This window comes from Columba livia, chromosome 16, assembly GCF_036013475.1.
Source record: "Columba livia isolate bColLiv1 breed racing homer chromosome 16, bColLiv1.pat.W.v2, whole genome shotgun sequence".
Taxonomy (NCBI): domain Eukaryota; kingdom Metazoa; phylum Chordata; class Aves; order Columbiformes; family Columbidae; genus Columba; species Columba livia.
The window spans coordinates 12,825,968-12,850,473 of record NC_088617.1 but is presented as its reverse complement, the minus strand read 5'-3'; the positions used below and the strand labels follow the sequence as shown (position 1 = coordinate 12,850,473).

Genomic DNA, 24,506 nt, shown 5'->3' with positions numbered 1-24,506 from the left:
GCTGCGTCAATAGTGCAGATGGGGGAGGAATAGTAGATGTTATGAACCCTTCTGGTATCCTGTAACAACAGTTTTGTAACTCTGTAGCATCGTTGCTGGTTTATAGAGGATGGGAAAACAAACCCAAATTGTTAGAAATGCTTTACACCTCACATGGACGTTATCCCGTCGAGTACGATCCGAAGGGAAGCAGACCCTCAGTGCCCTGACTCGAAGAGTGAACAACCCTGGCAACACAGCAGTTTTGGAGGCTGCTGAAAAGCAACATAACTGTGCTCAAGTCCTTGCAGGAAAGTGCTGGAAAAACTTGGTTTAAAAATGGTCATCTGAAGGAAAAGGGTTCAGATAACACCCAAATCCTAAACAAATTCAACTGATTTGCAAGCAGGAATTTGAAAATGTATTTTTGTAAAAGGAGTCTCTTGGATTTTTCTTTCGACGTTTAATGCACCTTTGAAAAAGAAGTTCTGGAAGAAGCCAGCATATTGCTGAATTAATTCCCAGCAGTAGGGGTCTGCTACTTACCATCTCAACAATCCTCAGATTATTTTGGGGAGTACGTAAGTATGTTCATGTTAAAAAGGTCTTAAATTCATTTTGCTCTTCAGAAGAATCTGCTGATTTCTCTTTAAAAACCAGCATTTTACTTCTGCGTTCATTGGTAACACCTGTGGTTGTAACAGAGGTATTTAACCCAGAGTTACTGGGCAGCTGAAAGCAATAACTTGTGTGTGGTGCATGTGCTGTTTCTTTGTTTCTTCTCCTTGGCTCTCTGCTCTTTTTCTTCCCCCCCAAAAAGAAAAAATTGCAGGGCTACTTTCTTTATACCATGTGTTGATCTCACTTTTTTTTTTTTTTTTGTTTAAAAAAACCAACCGAACTCCAGTAATGCTTAAAATTCAGGTCAAACCTTCAAGCTCAGGAATGCCTGGGATGGAGCACATTCAGCCATCAGTTTGCAGTACCTGATATAAGAAGAGACTGAATAGACCTGACTCGCAATGTAAACTGTTTGTGGATGCAGAGGTGAGTTTGTGAGATTAAACTAGAAGGGCATAAGCAATGCAGGTAAGGGTGTTTAAAATTCAAGTCTGAACTGCTGCTTTTTCTTGTGCTGCAAAACCTTCTCGTTTTGCATAACCTTGGTCCCAGGGAGGTAAGGGTAGACAAAGACTCTGCAGATTTGTTGCTGGTACAAAGGAAAGAGTTAACTGGTAGAGATGATATGTGTGTTATTGAACAGAAGGAGTTCTGGGCTCTGCGTGTGATCACTGGCCTCCACTGGAGGAAAAGCTGAACTTTAGGAGGTCGGTAGATTCCTTACGAACCTCTGTTGGTTTATTCACATGTAAACATGTAGTGCAGGTAAAACAGCATTTCTTTTGTGGTTGAAATCGGGTTCCAGTGGAGATAAAGTTGCTGTTGACTTCAGTGGAGTCAGAAGCTCTCCATGAATCTCTCTGGTCTAGAAGCCAGACATGGGGAGGAGAGTCTGGATTAACTTCACTGCAGACAGAGTCATTGCTGATGATAACAGAGCTTTTAACTCCCTTTGTCTGTGCAGACCTTAGTTTTGCAGATAAGTATTGTCAATAAGGGTGGGTATCAGTACATAATACAATTTATTGCTCCTTCTCTCTTCTGTTTTTCTAAGAGCTCTTCATCTTGTTATCCAGGCGTTCAATGCTATTAAACAAAGCCCACAAACACAGAGTAGCCAATATTTTCCGTCCAAGCTTGTTTGAAATTATACTGATGTGAGGGTTTAGGTGATTTGAGGAGACTTATTTATAGCTCTTGTGACGGCAAGATACTTTCAGCAGGATTTAGGGTTCTGAAACCTTGTGGAGCCCTGCTCTTGACTTTGAGAAACACCCATCACTCAGCTGCAGAGACCTGCGAGGGTGAAACAGGGTGAGCCTGTCCTGTTAAGTTGATAGCAAATCTCCTGATGTCAAATCAGCTTCTTGTATAGTGTAATGTTGGGTGGCCTGTTGGAGCCTGTGAAAAGGTACCCTCTGTTTTTCTCTTTGCAAGAATATTAGAGTAAAATTTCATTTCTTTAACGCATGCCTTTGCTTTCTGTTCTGTCGGCTCGTAGAGGTATGTGTGCTGTGTTTTGCTGTGACGCCTCTGCCTGTGCTTTGTCTGGTGGTGGGCTGGAGCCGTGCTCAGTTGTCTTGATGTGGGACTAGATAAGCTTGTGTCTATAGGGTTTATCTTGACTTTACATGAGAGAGATACAGATACGTAGATCTGCATTGGCCAGCAAGAGCTGAGGACTTGTCAGCATTGGCTTTGGGCTGTAAAATGTGGCATGGTACAAAAGGTAACACCTGTTACTTCACCAACATAATCCATGTACCTCATCTGCCTCCAACTTGCCTCTTCTCCACTACTGATTGTAGTTCAGTATTTATAGTGGTGTAAGATATTGCCTTGGAAAGCTATGAAAGTAGACCGTTAGGCTAGAAGATTAAAAAAAGTATCTTAAACACAGTATATTTATCCACTGCACTGATGTATGTTACCAAGAGAATAAGGTTGAGAAGCCCAGTGTCCTGTCCGGATTAAGGAGGAAGATGGAAAATGCTGTGTTTGTTTACATCCTGGACATAAAACATCACACAGCGTGTTCAGAGAACGTGAGTGTACTGGGGCAAAGTTACCATGGGGAAAAAGCAGTAGTGAAGCTTGGGCTGGTCCATTTGCCGTGAACCAAACCTGTGCAGGGCGTATATATGCTCACGTTTCTGCAGGTTTGGGGGCTGAATTAATCTAGCTATCTGAGTGGCCTCTGATCGCTGCGCTTATCCTGGTACACTGCAATGATGCTGTGATATTTACTGAAATTAAAAAAAAAGAAAAAGCCTAGGGTGATCTGAGATGGCCAGCTCTGAATGAACGCTTCGTATTTGGATTCTGATTGTAGTAATACAGTGAATTCTGTCTAATTTCGGTAATAAAGCTAATTTTGTGAGACTTCGTACAAGCAGTTGGACTTTTTACAGGGTGGGCTTTCCATTCAAGTCTCACAGGATCAGACTGAAAAACCCTTAAACCTTTTTCATGAGATTCATATCTAGCGAAGTATTTAGGAAGCAATCAGGGCTTAACAAGCATCCAGTTTATCCAGCATCTTACCCAAACCGGGTTTTGTTTGCTAGTATGCTTCTCAGTGGAGATTGTCAATAGGAAATGTCACCTGCTTTTTTTATTTATCAGTATGATGTGACTTCAGAGGAGAAGTTTGCATCCTTATTAAGGCCATAACTATTTTCCCTGCCTGTGTGCCTGAAGTATTCCTAAAAAAAATAAAAATATTGCTTACAGGATGTTTTGTTGGTGGATGAGCCTGGGAATATGTCACAGTTTGCCACCTTCTGTTTTTGCCATTTGGAAAATCTAATTTCGTTACAGGTTTTTGCTTCTAGCAACTTGTAAGCAGCAGCTGCAGTGAGGTACAGTGAAGGGTCCCCATCTGAAGCACATCTATGCATCTTAAGAAGGTGGATATATATATATATATTTTTTTTTTTTTTCCTTTTCATTGCTGCTTCTCTTTGCTTGGGGAAATTGTCCTACCCAATACCAAACTCCACTCTCTTTTCTTGAGAGCATCTTCTGTGCTTTTAAATGAGTTTCTAAAAGCCCCTGATTGTTGCCTAGTTAAGGACCAAGAGATGAAATCACTCAAACTCTGATTTCTCTGATTTAATGAGCAGTGCAAATCACTGACAGCTTCAGACATTTCTGACTTCTGAAATACAACTAAACATTAAACCCTCCATCAGCTTGGAATAACTCTCAAGCACTGAAAATATTAGTGCAACCTGATGCATGGGAGGAGAAGACTGAGCAGATAATTAGATTGGGCTGATGCTGAACATGGAGATCTTATAGGAGTAGTGAGCAGAGGGGATTAGGTGTGTTTAATGTGCAAGGTAATGACATCTTGGTACTGCATTTTAGGTTTTTTTTGGTGGGATATGAAAGGGTTTAGTCTCCAGGGCATGTATTGTCATTCTACCCAAAACCAGATCATGTGGATGGCAGAACAATTTGTATTGCAGATGGCAACCCCAGCAGGAGTGATGAGGTGTGGATGGAACCTGTTTGGGGTGAGCGTAGTGAAGAATTTCAGAATGTTTGGAACTTTACTTGTGATTTTTTTGAACAAAGGGATCTAAACATAGGATCAGGCTGTCCTCAAAACAAATAGGGACATAGGGCTTGCCTAACACTTTCATTCATGACAACCGAAAGTTAAAATAGCTGAAATCTGTGAACGGAGTGTTGATATCTGTTGTTGTTGGATCTCAAGGGACTGAATGCAGATTTTTAAACACGCTAACTGGGAATTGGCAAGGTAAATCTAAAGTAACACATGCAACTTTGCAGCCCTCGGCAGCGCCTTAGTTTAATGGTTAAGCTCCGCTCATTAATGACTAAGTTTAAACATTAATGACTAAGCTTAAATCTCTGCTGGGAGATGTGTTCAAGCCCATTTGAATACTTAAAGCATTCAAACTTGCACTCAAACCTTCAGACTCACTTCTATTGATGTTATTCATTAACGTGACCTTGGATGGCAAAATAACAATCCTTGGAAAAGCTAATGTTAGTGTATAATGTGATTAAAATACAAATATGAGATTCATAAGTATGCTTTTCTCCTCTCAGCTGTATTTTGAAAGTGCATTCTTGTCCCGTGCCTGCACGTTCAGATATTAATTATACCTCTTTCAAGACAGGCTTCAAAAGGAGAAGGTAAATAGGTTTAAACTGTAATTCCAGTATGTTTTTATGGGTTAGATTCAGTTGATAACTGAAAGAAATAATTCTGGACCTGTTAGATGATGCTATGGCATCTGAAAAGACTGTTACTGAGGATAACTTAGGACCTTTTTGATGTTATACTACCTTTCTTCTTGGCTCTTTTAACCAAATATATATCTGCTGCGTGGAAAGTTTATTAGTGAAACGATCCCATTATAATTCTTGATTTATGGATTGTTCCTTAACTCACCAAATAATCTAAAATGTCTGAATGGCATGTAAGACATTATCAAGAGGCTGTGCACTGAGGCAAACAAAAATGAGTAGATATGCATTTTAAGACCTACTTTTATGACTGTTTCAAAAGGAGATATTTAGAACTATGGGGCAATATGATGACACAAGACCTAATTAATTCTAGGGAGAATTATTTTCTATTTTTATTAGTGAGGATATTAATCAGTTCATAAGTGCTATGGATGTAGAGGGGTTTGGATTGGGCTCATCTCTTGCCGGCTTTCCAGCACTGGTCATTAGTCATTCTCTTTGAATGCAAGTGTTTGTGGACTTGCAGAGAACTGTGCTTGCCTTGGGGTGAGCAAACTGGTGAGGCCATTCAGAGAGGGTGCAGGAGCTGATGAGGTAAATCACTTTAATGATCTAGATGAGGAAGTAGAAAAAATTTGCAAGACTGCAGTTTAAACTTGCAGGTCTCAGAGCACCACTGCGGCTTAAACAGTAACTGGGCTACGTTTTCATTTTCAACTGGGTGCTGTGTAGGTGCAAATGAAGACATGGACCTTGACCTAAAGGGTGCATAAAAATGATTTGTCTGCATATTGTCTGGATTATATTTAGCATTTCCTGGGCATGTGCAAACAATAACTCTTGACTTGAGCAACTTGCAGCCTAAGGCTTTGCAAGCCAAAGGCCCGGGGAGTGAGACCTGCGCATATGAATTAGCAAAATTCACTGTACTTCACAGAACCTGTCAGCAAAGCGATTTAAAGGTTATTCTCAAATTGCTGCCCAGGCCTCTATAATAACCCGTATAATGCTATTTGGAAATTCTGGTGGTATTCTTCTGAACTTGTGTGGTTTTATTTTCTTCCTGTCATGCCTGGTACGGGATGGTCCCTTCAAAACCCTGGTGATGGGCTATCCTAGTTAAATTTTATCGTATTTATTTTAGGCTATATTGCTGTGTTGAGTCTTTAGTGGAAACAGGGATCCTGCCACTCTGTTCCTGAGGATGATTCCTAAAAGGCGGTTGGATTTAGACTGTCTTGTTGTAACACCTCAGCATGATGTACCAAGAGTTGTATTCCTGCTCTCTGAGCTGGAAAGACACCCACAGGTGTTAAGGGGTAGCAAGTTAATGCTCTAAACAGCTGTGTTGCTGGAGAAGGTAACATGTTATAGCTTGCCACCAGTTGCTCATGACTGTCTCTTGTAGGACCAGCCTTGACCACAGTTCCCTTGGGGTGGCGAAAGAGCTCCCTTAACAAGGACCAACATGGCCAGACCCGGAGAAGTGTCTGTCCCAGCTATTATTTAAGTAGGAGGAACAGGTGAAGGCAGAAAGGGGCTGCTTAGGTAAATGAAAATTATCATTTACTTCTTGGCACAGTGTGGAGTTAAAAGATGGAGAGAGTTGTAAGAAAAAAAAAAAACACTTCAGGGTAGAGAAGTGAATAATGAGAGTGGGAAAGAAGGAGGAGCAGAGGTCAGGAACAGTGATAGTCCTGAAGATGTACATATGGCTGTTACTGAATGGATGGTACAGTACTGAACAAATAGTAATTAAAATCCTAGCTACTATGTAAATGGCAGATTATAGCTGTGATCTTTTTGCAGGCTTTCCTTTGATGTGAGTGGGAGTCTTTATGCTACCCTGGGGAATGTTTAAGCCTAAATATATGCTCAAAACTAGAGATTCAGTCTTCTTCCTGGCATGAGTTGATGTCCCTTTGACATGTACCAGCAACACCCTGAGGTTTCTATGAGGATGAATGTAGCCGGGGTTAACTGTTCAGTGTTTCCAGTATGGTAATTTTACTCTTTTTTTCACTGATACGCTCCTGCACAACAGCTCCAGTTTGTCTGGATTCACAACCTGATCCAGAATTGAGCATTTCACTTAGTTCTGAAAAATGTGGTCATGAAACTGGAGGAAATTATGATCTCACAAGGGCAGGGAACATTTCACGCTCTTGTTAGGAGAATAACTGGGTCTCCTTAGGTAGACACAGTGGGCAGGGTGCTGTGTTCATCCTTATGTAGACATGGTGGATGGGGGAAAAGCTATTGACAACTTATTTGCTGAACACATCTCTATAGTTCTGTTTCTATGGCAACACTAATGTGAAATGTGTTGCTAGAAAAACATTAGTTACTATAGAAACAACTTCCCTGTAAGTGAAAAGTTTACTTTGTAACACATGATACCTAATATCAGGGTTTTTTTTAAAGTTAAACCACCAGTGTGTTGAAATCAATAAACAGATCATTGTACTCTAGAATGCATAGCTGGAAATGGACAGAACTTGCATGTCTTCCACTAAAACAGTCTGCTTGACCATGACCAACATCAGACTGACTTCTAAGTAGCAATTAAGACAGTGGAAATCTTATATTATGCATGTTGCAAAGGACTCTTGAAATAGTTGTATCTGAAATTTTGTTTGAGACCCTTAATTCTGTGGGAAATAAGAAAATTTTGGTTATTAGTGGATTCTATTTTTTACATTTAAAAACCCACAAACACTAACTTGAGTTACTAGGCCAAATCATTCAGACTTACCCTAATGGCAATCAGGACTTAAAATTTGGGGGAAGGTTTTGATTGGCTTTTTTTGAAGGTCACTTTCAAGAATGACTTTTCTGAAAGCAAGGCTTGGATCTGGTTCTTCTTGTTCTGCTCTGCTGTATTATCTAATAATGCTTCTTCCAACCCTAAAGCACTTGCAGTATGGGTAAATGGGTATTGACCAGTGTGTAATGTGAGGAGAACGGAAGACACCTGAGCAATATTGTTGGGCTCTGCTTTGGGATCTCTCCCACGTGCTTGTGCTGTTAAAGCCTGGCCTATGCTCTCTGGTTTGCTAGCACAGCAGTTGGCTCCAGCCTTAGCTGTGTCACTCTGGCAGTGAAAATATCAGTGGGAATGCAGCAACCCTGGCAGACAAATACTTTCAGTAGTGCTCCAAGCACCAAAGTCGGCTACACCCATGAAGTTGGTCTCTTGCCGGGTAAGCCGAGCCTCTCAAAGGAGGGTCTGGTGGTCAAGTGATGGCATCTGACCCGTCTAGGTGTGAGAAAGGCCATCATTGTCATGGAAGCTCATTTTCTGAGTAATACGTTGACTTCCTTTGCTAGGCAGTTTATCGTGTTATGAAGTGCCGATAGCAAGACACAGTGGTGGAGTTTTAAATGTCACCAAGGTAACAATCATCAGTCACCTCATTATAATTTCATATATAGGTCTCTTCTCTTGCAAATACGAGACTTCTGTGTTCAAAACTGATGGCTAGTTTAAGGCTGTTTCTGACCTGGGAGAAGATTCTTCTGTTATCATTCAGGCTTTGCTGCGTATGTTGGGCCAATACTGCTCCGAGTTATGCTGGTATTAAACTACCATAAGTTTACTAATGCGTGAGGGGGATTAATATATTTTCTTTCCTATCTTTTGTGGTTTCAATTGCTAGCTGGTTTTGAGTGCTGCATTATGTGAGCAGATGATAAAACTATAGTAATGGGTTAGCAATCTTGCAAGAACAATGTCCTATTGTTTCTGCATTTACAGCACTTCGTTAGTGAATCACTGTATTTTACAAAGCATTCCCACACCTCCTTCTATGAAATAAGTACTGTTAAATACTGCCATAATCTTATGGTTGACTACATTGAGCTGCAGTGATAGGAAGCTATTATAAGCACTGTATACACCTCGACTGTAAAGTGTGAGGCCTTTGAGAAGGACTTGGATACTACTCGTTTTGTAGATGTCAAGTAGGGTATGAGGAAGTCCATCACCTTTTCTCTGTAAACTAGCTGAAACATGGAGAAGATCTTTAATTCTGCTAATTGTACTTTCCAGTTCTTGGTTAAGTCTTCTAGGAAATATTTTTGGTTCTGAAATTTCTTAAATTTTGTTCCAGGTTTGTAATCCAATTTCTAGCCTGGAGGCTTCCTTCTGGGAAGATGCTTAAAGGCCATGCATTTCTTGGCTGGAGGGCGGGAGTTATTTCTGGAACAGTGGTGGTTAAACCCGTGAACATGTATTGTTTTACAGAACGTGTAAAGATTCAGATATCACAAGAATGAAGGGATGGGGCTTGCGTGCACAAATGCAAAATGAGGTGCAAAAGGAAGCTTTCTTCATGTCTATAATGCATCCCTGAGAGACAGAAGTGCCCCCTTGTTAATAGCCTGGACATGCTGACTACTCTGAAAATAGCCTGCTCTGTGCCCTTCAGCGCGATGGAGTGGCAAATGTGACTCCCAGGAATTCGGTGTCACTGTGCTCTTCTAGGGTTGGGCTAAATTCTGCAGTTAGTGGTATATTCACCTTGTGGTGAGAGAGCTTGTAAAACCTGATCCTTGACTGAACTGAACTTCAAAAGAAAAATGGAGCCAGTAAATGGACCTCTGGTGCAGGGACTGTTTGTTCCTTTGTGGAGCTGGGGAGGGCAGGAGACCAGTCCTGGAGGGTGTGGAGGAAAGAATAAAGAAACTGGGAGATGCTGTTCCAGAAACGCTGCTTCTTGAACAAGTGCTTATTCCAAAGGTTAGTACCTTCTTGTCACGTGCTGCTAGGTTTCTTTGTACATAAATTCTCCGATTATCTCACATGTTTGAGTGAAAGAAAGCAGTGACATCCTGTGAGGGGCTTCAGGATGATGTTTGCAGTCCTTTTTTCATCATGTGACTTTTACATGCTCTGTGGTTTAGGCCGTTTTGGACTGTTACATTTAGAAACTTGTGAAAAGTTATAGGTTATGTAATTCTACCAGCCTGATATTTTTAACTTAAATACTGCAATTGCAAAACTCAGTGCTGCTTTTGGGTTTTTTAGCTCTTCTGCAGTATGTGCCAGCTCTGTTTAATCACTGTATTTCATGCTGTCTGAGCACCTGGAAATAAATCTTTTGCAAAGTCCATTTGACTTTTGGAGCCTTGGGAGGTCAAGTGGACCTGGCAAGAGTCTGGGCTGGAGCAGTGCTGAGGGGAACATGGTTTGTGTCTCCTTGTCAGACTGACAAGCAGATCAGGCAGCCTTCCTCTAAGGGATTCAGACTCAAAAGGATTATATTGGCCTCCTGTTTTCTTCAGGAATCTGAAACTTGGAATAGAAATGTGAACACACAAGCTGTTGTTTCTGGACTCCTATAATAGCCTCGTTCTTGGTGCTGCAGGAGTTTTCCTTCAAGCACATTTGTGTGGTGCGACTGTGGTATCAAGTGATTGGCGGGATCCATCTGCCCATCCTCTGTGTGGGGTCCGGGGGACCGGATAAAAACAAGGTCTGTTAATTTGGTTTAAGGAAAATATCATCTTCCTACTGGCTCTGGTGTATTCCCAGCCCGAGGGTTTCACTTAACTCCTCTCTCCCCGTACTGCGAGGGATGTGTGCTCCCCTGGCTGGCAGAGCTGACCTAGTGCCCACCTGCCCTGCAAAGCCAACGGGCTGTGAAAAGCTTAGGAAGCTTCTTAGTGGCTGGGTGGGAAAGAATCTTGTTTTGTGATACGGAGGAGGACGACTTCTTTTGCTTGCTTTGGATGCTGCTGAGCAGAGCCTGTTGGACTGCTCCCACCGCTTCAGTGCTTCCTTGGGAGGAAGATGCACAGGGAAGCGGGGCTGTAACCAAGAGGAGGCTGTAAAGAAACAAGGGACAATATTGCAGTGTATGGTCTTGCTCCTGCTTTGGCAGCATGGTGTCAGGCTGTGTATTTGGGCTGAACCAAACTGGAACAACTGGCAACCTGACAGTTAGGTTGGGTAGTTTCTCCTCAGTCCGTCATCTCGTGATGGAGCTGCGGGCTTGGGACTGGCTACCTGGGCCATGCTCTTTGCCTTGCAGCTGAATGCCATGGACATGGCTGGCTGGTCAGACCCACAAACTGCTGCCTCTATCTCTGTATCTTAAAGATGTGTAGAAAAGGCCATACCAACCTTCTGATGTGATTTAAAAGTAGGGTGCAAGCTGAGGATATTTGGGTTGTTTGGTAGTCCTGAACTTCTCAGCACCGTGAGATAACCCAGGGGCTGGTTCTTTACGTTGTTGTTTATTCATCACCCCATAGGGAAGCTTGAGAGGGAGTTACCTCAGCTCAATACTATGGAAGAGATCCCGCAAGCTTTGAGCAAGACTGAACTGTGTTTAGCAGATTGCCGTGTTTGCTATGCTCTGAGGAAAGCAAAATGTCCATGACTAGTCCTTGGATATTTACTGCCACCCTTGGTCAACCAAAGCTGTGAAGTTATCCAGAAGGAACGAAGGCTCATGTCCAAAAGACATGTAAAGAGGGGTTGGTAAGTGGTACTTCATTGAGACAACGGCCACTTGGGTGGCCAGAGCTGCCAGTACAGAATATTTCCTACTCTTTTGCTTTTAACTCATGGCTTTCTGGTTTGGCTTTCCAGATATCCTTGCTAAATGATGGCTCTTCATGAGTAACTTGAAACGTGCTTGTATTGGAACATTTGTGGCAGTTACTGCTCTGTGAAGCCCCATGGATGTCAGGGCTCAACTAGGCAAAGATCTTGGTTGGAATCGATTTGCTCTAGTGGATGGGAAGAAGAGATTTCTGGAGCCAGGATTTCAGATTTTTGTCTTGTGGTTTGAAGTTTGACCAGGTCTAGGCATTTCACTGAAGATCTGAGAGTAAGTTTCAGTATTGCTCCATTAATATACTTAAAGAAGGGAAAGGAGCAAGAAGCCATGCTTTTCTGCAATGGTAACTTAAGGACAGAATGTTCTAATTTGGGTACCATAAATTATACCCGTGAATAAGCATGTCCTGATTCTTCAGAGGTGCTGAACACTTATAATTCTATTGACTTCACTGGAAACTGGAATGAGCCCAGTGCACGCTTTGGATAAATCATGTTATGTAACAGAAAAATGATGGTAATTTATGTTCAAGAATCTTTCATCACAGCACTAAACTCTTTGCAGTTTGAAAGAAGGAAAAGTTTGAAGAGTTGTGCTGAGACTCTTAATTCACCTGCCCTTGCACCTGCACAGCATCTCTGATGTGCAGCTCCAGGACACCTGTCCCAGTGCTGGGCCACTTTTGGAGGATGATGCTCCTTGCACGGCGTTACACCAGCAGAGTGCTGAATGCCCGTGACTCTCGGGGACTTTTGGATGTTCGGTAGCTTGATGCATCAGAGCCCAGAAACCTTTTTGGCACAGAGATCTATGGTACATAAACACATTTTGGACTACTGGAAAGGTGTGTGCAGGTGGCTAATAGTCTGTCTCCACGCTTGCACCTGCAAAACACATCTGTCAGCATGTACATGAACAAAAATAAAGGCTGGGAACACAATGTCTTCAACTCTTCATTGTGTGAATCAGAGATGCAGTCTCCAGGCTGCTCTTGTGCGATAGCTCCTGCTCCAGGTCCTTCGCCTTTCATTAGGAAGAGTGGCCAATGTGCACGATAACCATACGTTCCCTTGGTCCTCTCCCAATGCTGCTGTTTGCTTTCAGCAAGGGTGCAGGGAACATTGAGTGCAAGTTAAAAATAGAAATAAAAATGAAGTGAGGAAAGCAATCAGAACACCTAAAATCTGGCACTATCTTTAATCATAAGTGGAAAAAAAATGTATTGAGTGTTGTTTGATCACAATCTAAACACAGCCTAAACAACCCTTTGAATTTGTAAATGACATGCAATAGAGGTATTTTTAGCTCACGTTGCTCAGATCTCAAGGAGGATTTTTTGGTATGTTGTAGCTTATCACATTTTTTTGCATAATAAGCTCTAGTTTTCCATAGCAGTTTAATTTTCTGTGAGCCTATTCTGTATGCAAATAACTTTTTTTTGTCTCTAGTGGCAAGATTATCTTTATCCGGAGTGGATTTAAGGTTAAAAGAACTGTACTAGAGGGCAAGAATGTAAGATTTTTGTTTACCTTGTTTGTCTTTCTCAGGCATGTTCTTATTATCAGTTTTGCTTATGTTGTTGCTCTCTCTCAGGCTGAAGTTCCAATGAAAATGTGGCAAAAATTCTTCTTGCATCTCTAGGGAGTGCCAAAAAGCCTCAGTTCTTGTTGCATTTTCTGATTGAGGCACATGCCTTTTTCCCATACCATCAATGGAACTGCATTCAAATGAGGGTACCTCCTCCTGATTTTGCCAGAGAAGGACTTCTTAGCGCGTAAACCAAGTTGTTGTTGCGATGTTAACATTTTTTGGACTTTAAGTATGTAGGGAGCATGTTGCTCTTGCTTCTAAGCCTTCCTACTGAGCAGTTTTGTGTTTGTGGTTTGTAGACTTTGAGAATTTATATCTTTACTTAGCGAGCTTAGCAGGGTCATTTGCTCTATCACCCTTGTGCAAGTAGATATTGCTTTATTATGAAATAACCTATGTTTCTAATGCACAATTCTGCTGGTAATGAAAGAGCAGCTGAAAAGCTCGGTCTTATCTTCAGACTGTGCCAAACTGATTTTTGTTTGCTGGAAATGAGTTCAGGACTTTGGAGTATAGAGACGGGACAGATACAGGAAGCATGGACAGCTTTCATATGATGGGAAGACTGGAGCGAGGCCACAGCAAGTTTTTGGAGGGTTTTCCAAACAAACTGGTGCTCAGATTTAGTTTTACAACAAAAGAGAATTAATTCCCTGCTTGAGGGGCCAATGTTCCAGATGCTTCTGTGTTCCAGACCCAGATGGTCTGTGATAAATGTACTTGAGGCTGGGGAGGAGACTCGCTGCTTGAGGTGATCGGGAGGAAGCAGAAAGCCTGGAAAAGGCTGTAAGGCCACACAAACTTAAAGGGAGAGAAAGAAAAAGGCAAGAACAGAAGAGGTGGAAGTAGGCCATCCTGAGGGAAGAAATGAGTGGGGGGAATTCCTCAGCAATCCTCTGCTTCAGCCAAGGAGCTGCAGTGCGGCGGTGACCTGTGCAGAACACCATGCGTGGGGTGCAGCAGCCATGGGTCAGGATGGCTCTGGCAGTGAGCAGAGCGCGGTTTGGAGGCGCAGCTTTGCCAGGCTCTGTTGGCTTCCATATTTCTCATTTAGACCAAGAACATGTAGTTGTGGGTCAGCAACAACGAAACAAATCTGTCTCTGGGTGACTGATGAACAATAGATCTGTAAATACCAAGGGTGAATGTGTTCCCAGTGCTGCTTCGTTCTAGTGTCAGAAAGCGAATGGACATGTTGTCATAAGTAGAATGGGAATCCTGTATTTGGACAGCTAATTAAATTCCTTACTCTTAATATCTAAAGTACAACAAACAATATTCACAAGAAGCGTGATTGTTCCTCTCTCATTCTTAATGATTAGTCCCAACAGAGGTCTGCTGAAATCAGTCGGATTGCATAATAAATTTCAGGGTTCTTGGCAGTTTCAGTGAAAATTAGAATACCTAGAGAACTGGGGACTTTGTTTAATTACAGAATGACAAGAGTCGGGCTCTGAGCTGCAGTTCAGTGCAGCCTTAGGAGCTGTGCTGACTTCAGCCTGGATTTTCTTTACCTGTACGCTACTGTCCATTTGACATTTTGGGATCTTTGCTGTCTCCTCAATTCATAGAGTTGTCATAGGAACTATTTCCTAAGCTGTGTTCTGACTTGTTCCATGAGGCACTTTATAATATCATAAAGTGTTGACAGCAAAGCACAGCAATAGATTTTTAAATGTCACCAAGGTAACTACTGGCATTCAATTACACTTTCAGATAAAGATGAATCCTTCCTGCAAATGTGACTGTGTGACTGTCAAAAATGTACTGAGAATGAAGGTGATTTGTGATACGGCAAAGATTTCCCTTGTCACTTTGCAAGGTTAATTGCGCCCATTCCGTTTTCTAGTAACACAAATGTAACACAAGTTATTGCTCAATTCTTCAGCTAATGTCTTGATAGACATTGATCACTTGGTATTCAGTGGGGGTTTTTATTTATTTATTTATTTTATTCTGCTTCATAAATGAACCTGTCACTTTAGGAATAGCAGACGCAGGGCTTATCTCAGTGATGCTCTGTAACACTCAAGTAACTCTGTTTTAAATGGCATTTCTCTGGGTTTACATAAACATCTATGAGATCACAGCAGGAATCAGAGTTTTCTGCAAATCTCTTGAAAGCTCAGATTTTCTCATTTGTCCTAAGCCTGAGAACATCAAAGTGCTTGGGCTTGTGGAGATTAGGGAGAGTGGACAGTTTGAGCAGAAAATTGTATTTTAGGGAAGGACTTTTTGAGAGTAGGAGAGAGCGAAAGCTCTTTTGTGTGTGGGAGATGGCAAGTGTGTGATATGAAGGATCAAGAAGGGAAAGATAGTACCCAGGTAAGAGTCTGACAGGGGAAAAAATGTGGATGGGTTGGTATTAGAGAGTGCTGTTAGGGCTGGGCTTTGCAAAGTGTGAGAGCTGCTCTGAGGCTGTGGGCAGTCAATGGACTCCGAAGGCTGAAGGCTTCCTGCAAGCAGTGTAGATGCCTGAAGACACGATTCAATCAGCTGCTCATGTGGTTTTGAGGTTGTAGCCATAAAAGATTCTTCCAAAGCCTCCTCAGAAATGCCTGGTGACAAGCAATGCTGCTCCTTTTGTCACTCTTGACCAATTTGCCTCCTCCCTGTTGTATCTGTTAAGTGTCAACGTCTTTTCAGAGTGATAATAATAGCTTGGTATCTTTAAAGTAGAATTTAGGCTGTTCATTTTTCTCTACCATTAAGAATGGTTTTTATTTTCTCAATAAATAACCTTATTTTTGTTTGAAGTTTCACATTACAGGTGAAAAGAACAGAGCCTGACAATGTAATCTGAGGAAACCAATTATATTTTAAGGTGAAGTGTTTTGTGAACAGCATCCTGATTGCTTGGCAGAGCTAAAAATAGCTGACTGGTTAAATAGCTTATCAGCATGTGGAGACATGAGGGTAATGTATTTTAACTGTTGCCTAATAATTCCATGCCAAATATTGTCCTAGTGTTGGAATTATAATGGAAGGGGAGCAAGTGGCTTCTTCAAGAGAAGGCGTCCATGGTAAAGTGGGTGAAGTAATATATTTGTCTAAAGCAGAATAAACCCTCTAGCAATTTAATTTACCAGCACAACTCAAGGTGTCTAATTTCAGAAGGTTTTGTAGTGCAAAACACTTTCAGAAGCTTCATGTCGGAACCAAACCCAGAGTCTTTTGATGAAGGTGTGACAGCAAACCTGGGCAACCGAAGAACTGGTTGACAGCTGGCAGTCTGGTTCACGAATAGCATCACATCTGCATGCACACTGTTGTGCATGTTCCTCCTGGCAGCAGCTTTTTCAGGATCCTGGAAGGTTCCCTGAAGGTTTGATCCAGCCGTGGTCCTTGTCATGGCTGCAGGGGGAAGAGTCCCAGAGCATCTTCCATGTGCTGGTTCTCAAGCCTGTCTGAAGCATCGAGCTGGAGTTCCATGCGGCTTGGAGGAGGCAGAGAGCGCCCGTCTGTTAGGGGAGAAATGTCGGTTCTCTGAGAAAATTGAGCAGATCTGTTGGCTTAATTTACCATAAAATATAACAGTTCATAACATAAGAAATGTCTTGGTCAGCTGAACAATGTTTTCTGTGCCTGTTCTTTTGTGGGGCATGTGCATGTTCACCTGCTGCTTTGTGTAGTGAAAAACTTGCTGTCTGTCAGATATTTTTGCCTAATACAGGGAGGATTAGTTGTTGGTATCAGTGTGCAAGACTTTACTGCCTGCTTGGCAAAACCAATGAGACATAAGCCAGCATGGGCTTTCCACCCAGAAAGAACTTAAAATAAATGTGGAACTCCCTAAGACAAAAGGGGAAATATGGGCAAACCACAAAGATGTGCAGAGCCCTTGTCCTCACTTGGCAAGTGACATGAAATCCAAACCAAGGTTTGGGGTTTCTGAGGGCTTTGCCCTGTAAGGGGCCCAGTGGAGCACCAGCATTTTCTGCCAGGATGGTTTTGTTTATTTTTATTTCTTGTAACATGACAAGTTTTTTCTAGTTTTAAAGTGTGTGTGCGGTTATTTATTTTTTTTATTAATCATCATAATCCCCCTTTCATCATGAGTCAGTCTACCAACAGATCGTTTGTCCTTCTTAATGCCTTTATTTCAATCCTTCCCCCTTAGCCTTCCCTCCCAGGCACACTCTTATTTGGATTTTAGCCCTTCAAGGAATTCTACACTAGGAGGGATTAGGCTCCTCAGATGTTCCCATCGCTGGATAATTCCCCTGGAAAAAGTGTAATTACTGAGGAATTTTTCCTGCTGTTTTCCTTTTTAGGAGATAAAGGATGGGAGATTCTGCAGGACTTTTCTCTTTGGAGGCAATTTGTCTTGCCATGGGAAGAACTCCTTTGGGGAGGGGTCCTGACTCTGTATATCATCTGTATGGGTACAGTGGTGCTGCTTGCCTGGTACAAAATCTAGTGACTGTGCAAAAAACTTCAGCAGAGGTGAATATAGCAATTAACTTCCTCCTGTTGCCATATCGTTGGGGGAAATGAACTCTGTATGTGTTGTCATTATCAAGACAGGTTGACAACAGGAATTCTATTTTTCTTAGTGAACTGCTGTAAATGGCAAAACCTGGTTCGCTCACAGGGGTGTGGATTCTTATGAGTTCTGTCTTAGGAAATGCAGGTGAAGGTTTTATTTTTTCCCACTGAAGAGCAACTTGGCTACTGTGAGCTGCTTGTACTTCCCAGAACAGTGTGAGGTCATTGGTTGATTACAGTAAACTGATTGTGTGTTTGTTTGGCCCATGGGAAGGACTGATCCATAGTCTGCACCAGCATAACTTCTGAGATGCAACTCTTATACTCACTTGAAACTTCTTGTTCCTGCCAGTGTTCAGTCTTAAAGGAAATGATGTTGTAGGAGGAGAACGAAGGATTGATAAACTGCTATGTATCTATACAGAACTGAAATTTCTGTACTGTTTAAAGGCATTTATTTGTGTTAATATGGTCAAAACATTTAAATATTTTTATAGTATTTTGGAATATTTCTAGCAAGGAACAATGGGGAAATAGTTTTGTTTCTGATCTCTCTCTTCTGCCTTAGGTAAAGTCTCATGAGGTTGCGTTTGACAGTTTTGGAATCTTAGTTCAAAAGCTCTTAAGGGTATTTGCTGTTGAACACACAACCTGTTCAGAAGCTCCATTAGATTTGAAGAAACCCAAGCAGAGAAGAAAGCAGATGGGAGGATCCACTGAGTGGCTTTGTTTCTCGAAAATGCAGTGGTATAGAAGTAGTTCTCAATTTGCTTTTGGAGATATGTCTGTAAACTAGTGATTCACTGATTTATTCTGTAACTTTACACTTTGTGAGACTGAAGTCTTATGAACACTGAAGCACTCCGGTCCTCTGAGGATTTATTCTGAAAATATGTAGTTGTCAAACTCCTGAAAACAAAGCTCTGCAGCTGCTGGTGAACTGGAGTCTCTGGCCTCAGAGGCACCAGGTTATGCAGAAATCTTGAGTTGTTTTTAGTCTCTTATCCATGTTGTCACCTCTATAGCCTTTACCTGATTTTCTCAGCCTGTAGACACTTCAGAATCATTATTGTCCTTGTCCACTGCCAAGCACAAATTAGTTTCTTCTATTAAAAGGTCCTCTTAACCATTTTGGTACCATCATTGTATTTACAATGCTAAGATTATTTACAATTAGATTGGGAAGCCAGTTTGGCCAAACAGCATTCTACATTTATATTTAGAGTGGTTCAAATGACAACTTAAAAAACAATGCAAAAGGATCTGTCATGTGGTGCTGAACTCCTGTTGAGATATTCAGGCTGTCTCCTTAGGGTCACAGGCTGCCAGCGAGTGCTCGTGTTCCCGATGAGCACAAACTGGCGCTCAGCTTTGCAGGAAAGCTGTAATATAATGTAGCTGCTACATAACTAGCCAGGGAAGGCTGGTTAAGATACAAGCATATGTGTTGTTATATATTTATATATATATATCTATATATATTTATTTTTTTAGCTGAATATTGCAAAACTCAGCATACAAGGAGGTAAGAATATATATTTTAATTAGCACTGTTTTTCTGGCTGCTTTGTTAATCTCTGAACTGGTGCAAACCAGATACTATTCCAAGTTAGGAGAAACTCTAAGAGTAGGTCCTGATGTTATTTATGCTGTTTTATTGTCGTTATTTTTTTTCCTTATCTTAGTGCATGGTGGTGCCTTCATCCCTAGCTGAGAGATTTGCACTGTGGGCAGGAGGTATGGCTGCAAAACGCCTGCAGTGCTGTGTTGATGGCCGCAAAAACACTTTGAAATGATGATGCTTGCAGACAAGAGTTTAATTTCCTCATAAATATGCATCCCAAGGGATTATTACCATCAAGCACAAATGAGGTCTGAACCAGGACCTCATATCTTGGAGGTGAGCTTGGGCCAGCGTCTGCAAGCAAATAAGACTTCCCAGAAATATCTCCTTTCCTACCCAAAAAAAGAGATGTGAATGTGTGCACGTATTCACGTACATTTTCTTTGTCTTTCTCTCACATTCACATCCTAATTTGGAAAGCAGACTGAGCTTGGAGCTAAAATGCTGAATTTATCTCCACAAATGCGAGTGGAATGGCTTTATTTTTCTTTTTGTAGAGTCTTTGCCTGGTATTTGTTCTGAATTGGAAAAATGAGAGCTGGTAAAATACAAATTAAATCATAAGTGAACCAATATATTAATTAAAAGGAATGCTGATGGTCTTAATTAGCGGCATATTAGCATGCTGTGAGTACCAGAAGTTCTACTGAGTTGGTTTGTCTGGCTCATTCACCTGTATTTACTACTAATTAATTAAATGTTAGAGTCATTAATGCTTTTTGCAATTTCCGTATGGGGAAGTTAATTGTGTAGAAAGCTGCACTAAAATCTAGGTCTAGAAAAAGACTGTGTGCGTGTGGGGCTGTTGGGATTATTTCACTAGTCACTAATAGGTACTGAGCTTTCTGCCCCTATGGTAGAATGAGGTGACCCTGTACTACATGTGTGGGGTTTTTTGTGTGTATTTTTTTTTAATGTTTACATAAATGCTTCTATTGTTTGGAAAGCATCTGCCAAACAGGGTTCTGTGTTGTGTCAGAAGCTGACCAGAAGTTTGTCAAAAGAAAAGCAGAAGTTTATGTCCGACACGAGCTGAAAGATTATTCATTTTGATCAGTCTAGATGAGAGCTTGGTTGTGTTACAGAAGGTGAGTTTCATGACAAATAAGAACTTTCTTCCTCAAACTCTTTAAAAAAATTGAGAAGCCACTTAAGCATTCTCAAGAGCACCTTTTTGATTTGTACCAAACTTATTAGCTTAATAACCTCTAATTAACCAGATGTTGAATTGCAGTATAAATGGAGATGGTCCAGATTCTCATCCGTCTGGGCTTTTGTTGTTGCAGTAGTATTTTTGTCTTTTTATAGTGACATGAAAATATCCGTTAAAGACTCATGTTGAATCGCGTTTGGTCTGGTTTTACTCTTAATTTAACTTTCCACATGTTTTCTCTTTAAAGAAACTAGCAGGATCAGCTACAGTTAAAGCTGGGTCCAAAGCAAGTTGTAGATTCACATGTTCTTTGGATGACCGCATCAAGTTTGGGATCCAAATATAAGACCTTTAAGGTTCTACATCTAGCAAAACATAATGTTAGTATGTTTTGAATCACTGCCTATTGTTACTGTCTTTTAATCCAAAGGCCTCAAATACCGTACATGACTGTGGTGTCACTATCTGATTAAAACAGAAATAGAAGTCTTGTAATTCCTATTCTGGAATCGTGTTCTTAAAGGGAGATCATGTATTTGATGGAGTCCACTGAAATCACATACCCAGGATACCATGCGTTAACTACAACCTGTGCTTTAAGGTAATGATTGGTGCTGCTAATATCAAAATAACATGGTATCAACATTAACTGTGGCATTGAATATATTGTTTGACTATAGCTAGGACTGCAGAGTTGAAGCCTAAGTTTATATAGAAACAAATGTCTAAATATGTCCTGTGTCGTAGGTACATAAAATGCCTGTTTTTCTTATTAAAAAACCTTGAACTGGGAGAAGGGGACTCAGCTAAACCAGACTTTTCTGAGAATTGCAGCCGAATACTTTCAGTGACAGACTTTAGAGAAGATTGAGTTTTAGTTGTCCTTTAGTTCTTTCCTCTGTTTATGTGCACCCAGACAACAACAGACTCTAAAGAGCGTGGGAAGTTTCAAAAATGAAACTATTTAAGGTAAATACAAGAGAAAAGGCTATTTATCTGCCTGACTTGCAGAGAAACAAACAAATAAAAAGGCTCCATACAAATTAGAGTCATTGTGTATAAAATGCTGGGGAGACGTGTCTGGCTGGCTTACGTGTTCGGGGTCATCAAGGTGTCCAATGCAGGGTCACATCCATGGGGACAGCGCAGAGTTTCCAGCTGCCCATGCGGTCTGTGCCCTGGTTAGCAGGTCATCTGCTGGGATCAGCTAAGCTTTGCTCATCTAATCAAGCTTCTGTCATCATAAGTCCCTTGGTCTTCATCTAACTCATGGTTGTTGTCCTGCGCAAACTGTGTTCTTTTATGTCAAGTGTGCTCTGCTTTTATGAGCACGTGGGGCCAGAGCGTGTGATACTGTAAAAGCCCTTTTTAGTTGCATTATTTGTGTAGATCTGTACACGTGTGGTACACAGCAAAAGCTCTGGTCTAGTGAAGAGCTTGACTAGCTTGTAAATAACCTATTTTTAAATTCGAAGAAATTACAGGCTGCCTCGAGTGAATGCACAAGCCAGGCTGATGTGGGACGGGGGCATTTGTAACAGCTGGTCCCGGAGATGTGCCCAAGACTGCACGCAGGGCTAATAACAGGCATTAGACAGGAGGAACCTGGGCTCCAGGTACTGTGGAACAGTGCGGCGCTGGCCATGAGAAGAAGGGGGCAATCAGTGACAGAATTACATGTCAGAGGCTCAGTGTGTGCTCTGCTCTGCATGACTATAATGTTTCTCTTGTGCGCCTCCCACCGCCCCGCTAAGCAAGGCAGCATTTTGGAGAGCCTGTGTGGTCCTCGGTGCTGTGGGATGTGTCTGTCTGTCACTGTCCTGTGGTACCAGGAGCTCCTGGACCTCACGGTGTGTTCTGATAAAAGCAGCTGTTTGAAAGTAGATGCTGAGAGAAAGCAATGCGTTTTCCAAAGGTCAGCTAGACCTATGGAGCACTTACAAGCATCGGAAATTATAGCTTTGGTCTCTCAGTAGCTTTGCAAGGGGATGAAAAGAACAAAGGTGCATTACAATGGGTTCCAAAGAGAAGTCTTTTAAATATTGCTATTAGAAGCTATTAGCAGGATTTCTTTGGGTATAAATGAAAGGCAGCACTTTGGTGTGGAATTTTCCTTACTTTTAACAAGTTAAATGGCTCCTTTGATTACATAGGTTTGCTTGGCAGTTACTGGAACTGCACATTAACTCCTCCAGTAACTGCTGCCTGCGGGTTAGATAACATGAAGGCTGAATTTGTGAGCCTGGCCAGTGCTCATATTTCTCTTTCATCCTCCTGTAAAAAGCTGATGTGATTGCATGTTTATTAGGTGCTGATACAGGCTTAAGATCTGTGGTAGATTTGCAGTGTTAAGTTACTGTCCTCCTTTTACAAAATTTCCTACAGCTTTTTAGAAAAACCCCTAAGTGTTCAGTACAATGGCTGTCTGATCCTCATTTCTTCAATAGTAATAATCAAAATCATTCAGAAAAGTGTTAGAAACAAATATACCATTCGCAAGTTGAGCCATGTTATTGAATTTGACTTGATTCTGGGAATGTAGTAGCAGTGAAGAGATCAAACTGTTACCACAGGGATCTCAAGCTAAAATGCTTGCAAACCTCAAACCCAATCATGGGAGTAAATGTTTGTCTTCAGCACCAAGTAGAGAATAAAGTTCCATTTCAGAGCACAAGCTCTTCATAGCAGTGTTTGCATTTCACTCTAATCCTTTCTCTTAAGGTTCTGTCATTGGTTTCATAAGTCTCATGTTAATTTAGGGTTCTCAAATCCTTCCTGCCATTTGTACAAGCTTAACCTTGAGCGTGCTGTGACATGAAATCTTTAAGGTATATAATAAACATGACAGCATGCAGTACATTGCACGTTCCTCCTCCGTTGCGGGTAATGGTTTCTCTAACATCTTCAGCATAGAATAACTGAGAATCTCAGGGGTGCAATACACTCTGCAATGGTTCTGCTGTGCATTGACTCTTTGGACGTTCAGGTCCGTGGCTTCCAGACGGAAATATAATTCACAAGAAGAATAATGAACCTCACATGGACTTTGTCTAGAAGCTTAGTACTCTGGCCATTAGTTTTCAAGGTGAATGTGAAGGCATAACAAATTATAACGTCTTGGTTTAGTTTTACATAAGCTTCTGTCTAAATTGGAAAGGATTCAATGTTTCTGTGTTTGAATGCATGCTGCAATGATCTAAAATTTGCTCTGAGTTTCATCAGTGGCATTCCGAGTGACTGGTTACAAGATTTCACTAGCTGAATATTTTCTCATTTTAGGCTAAAAGACAAAAATGCAGGTGAAGAATTTCTTAGAGCTCTGTAGGAGAGCTGTCTTTTTCTGGGTAATGATAGCTGGGTAATGGCCACATTCCTGACCTATATTCCTTAGATGGTAGTTTTTGTAAATCTAAATGTGACTAACAGCGTCAGATGTATATCCTCAGGTACTTCGGAGAACATCATCCATGGCCAGGTTGTATCCTGTGTAGCTTGGCTGAGAAAGTCATACAAGGTAGATGCCTTGGCTCCAGGTTCCTGGTTCCTATTAAAGCTGTTTTTCAAATAAGTGAATGTTGTCATGTGAATAACAGTTCCTAATCTTCTTTGGTCAGCTTAATCCCTATTCTGCAGTTTGTTAGTGTTGAGAATGAATGTTTCACATTTCAATAGGAGAGACTGAGCGCTCTTAACATGGCCTCTGCCATTAGGTTGTGCGGGACTCTCAACCATTTATTGAAATATGATCTGAATCTGTTTCCGTTCTTCTTTAGTGAGTTTGTGATTGGCAACACAGCTCATTGTTTGCTCATACTATCTTTTGTGTGCCTGAACAGAATTTGCAAAGAAAGTCAAGTTGCAAATTGGCCCCTTCCTTAAAGAGCATGTTGTAGACTAGGTCCTACTCTCACAAGGATATTAGTGTAGTTCCCCTGGGTAATAACTGATTCATGAATTCAGATTATAATCTCTAGTTGTTGGAATTGGGATTGTGCTATTTATCATGAGTAAAATTATTAATAAAGTATGTCTTCATAAGGATTATTAGATAATATTTTCAGATAGTCTGTACTTTCTTGCTGTCGTCAATGGACTAAAGGCAGTCTATTAATCAAAAACACTCATCTCAGGAAAGTGTGATTAATCACAACTAAAAGTTCATGTCCTAAAAACTGCTGTTAGTGTCTGCTCAGTGAATCCATAGCTTGCAGAATAGGTCTGTCCTTCAAATTACTACAGATTAATAAGATTTGTT

At 41.3% G+C, this 24,506-nt stretch overlaps 1 long non-coding RNA gene across 2 annotated transcripts in view; it reads left to right on the top strand.

Moving 5' to 3' along the window:
• The first annotated feature begins 597 nt into the window (after positions 1-597).
• The window catches only part of LOC135575593 (uncharacterized), a 117,918-nt gene continuing 94,009 nt past the window's right edge, over positions 598-24,506 (top strand). Inside the window, exon 1 of one of the 2 annotated variants that reach the window (XR_010466654.1) lies at positions 598-1,026. This is a non-coding gene — a long non-coding RNA (uncharacterized LOC135575593). The remainder of the gene's footprint in view (positions 1,027-24,506) is intronic. The other variant, XR_010466655.1, reaches the window with a different exon arrangement.